Source organism: Chrysochloris asiatica, unplaced genomic scaffold, assembly GCF_000296735.1.
Source record: "Chrysochloris asiatica unplaced genomic scaffold, ChrAsi1.0 scaffold00192, whole genome shotgun sequence".
NCBI lineage: Eukaryota > Metazoa > Chordata > Mammalia > Afrosoricida > Chrysochloridae > Chrysochloris > Chrysochloris asiatica.
The window spans coordinates 1,862,974-1,864,565 of NW_006408710.1; the positions used below are offsets into that span (position 1 = coordinate 1,862,974).

The window sequence follows — 1,592 nt, forward strand, 5'->3', positions numbered from 1 at the left end:
CTTAGTAGGACATATTTTTCGTAGAACCTCCCACTATTCTGATGTAATAAAGAGAGAAAGCTAGCTTTTATCAAACGTATGTAACAACAGGAATGGCTCTTTTATAGTTTACCTTTTATTTGCTTATAAAAACAAATGATTGGAGAGAGTAGGGGGCGGTAGTCGGGGGTGGTGGGAGAAGGAGGAGGTGGCGAATCACTTATAAATGGCGCCGAAGCAGGACCCAATGCCTAAATTCCAGGAGGGTGAGCGAGTGCTATGCTTTCATGGGCCTCTTCTGCATGAAGCAAAGTGTGTAAAGGTTGCCATAAAGGACAAACAAGTGAAATACTTCATACATTACAGTGGTTGGAATAAAAACTGGGATGAATGGGTTCCAGAAAGCAGAGTGCTCAAATATGTGGACACCAATCTGCTGAAACAGAGAGAACATCCATAAGCTAATCAGAAGCAGTATGCAGAGGGGAAGATGAAAGGTGCTGCTCCAGGAAATAAGACATCTGGTCTTCAATAGAAAAATGTTGAAGTGAAAACAAAAACGAATAAACAGAAAACACCTGGAAATGGAGATGGTGGCAGTACCAGTGAGACACCTCAGCCTCCTTGGAAGAAAAGGGCCAGAGTAGACCGTACTGTTGAAAATGAGGAAACATTCATGAACAGAGTTGAAGCTAAAGTAAAGATTCCTGAAGAGCTAAAACCATGGCTTGTTGATGACTAGAATTTAATTACCAGGCAAAAGCAGCTGTTTTATCTTCCTGCCAAGAAGAATGTGGATTCTATTCTAGAGGATTATGCAAATTACAAGAAATCTGGAGGAAATACAGATAATAAGGAGTATGCTGTTAATGAAGTTGTGGCAGGGATTAAAGAATATTTCAATGTAATGTTGGGCACTCAGCTACTCTACAAATTTGAGAGACCGCAGTATGCCGAAATCCTCGCAGACCACCCTGATGCACCGATGTCCCAGGTGTACAGAGCACCACATCTGCTGAGATTATTTGTACGAATTGGAGCAATGCTGGCCTATACACCTCTGGATGAGAAGAGTCTTGCTTTATTACTGAACTATCTTCATGATTTCCTAAAGTACCCGGCAAAGAATTCTGCCACTTTGTTTAGTGCCAGCGATTATGATGTGGCGCCTCCTGAGTACCACTGGAAGGCTGTGTGAGACTGAGCACTCACTCACATCTGCATCTCTGTAAACACACTTTTGTTTTTAGTTCTCTTGTACAAATTATGTACTTTGAAAATGTTAGCACATAACAAAATTAATGTATGTTTGTTTTCTGTTTGATTTAAACAGAGAAAATAAAAGGGGTTATAGCTCCTTTTTTCTTTTCTTTCTCTTTTTTTACATTTCAAGATTGCTGCCAGTATATTCAATGATGGACAACATACGGACGTGCTCTAGACTGTTTTATTGCCTAGTTGACAAAGCTGCTTTTGAATGCTGGTGGTTCTATTCCTTTGACACTACGCACTTTTATAATACGTGTTAATGCTCTATGACAAAATGCTGTGATTCCTAGTGCCTAAGGTTCAATTCAGTGTATATAACTGAACACACTCATCCATTTGTGCGC

General features: G+C 40.2%; 1 pseudogene; it reads left to right on the forward strand.

Annotated features, from left to right (window-relative positions):
• The first annotated feature begins 205 nt into the window (after window positions 1-205).
• Window positions 206-1,177, forward strand: LOC102840519 (annotated as a pseudogene).
• The last annotated feature ends 415 nt before the right edge of the window (window positions 1,178-1,592 follow it).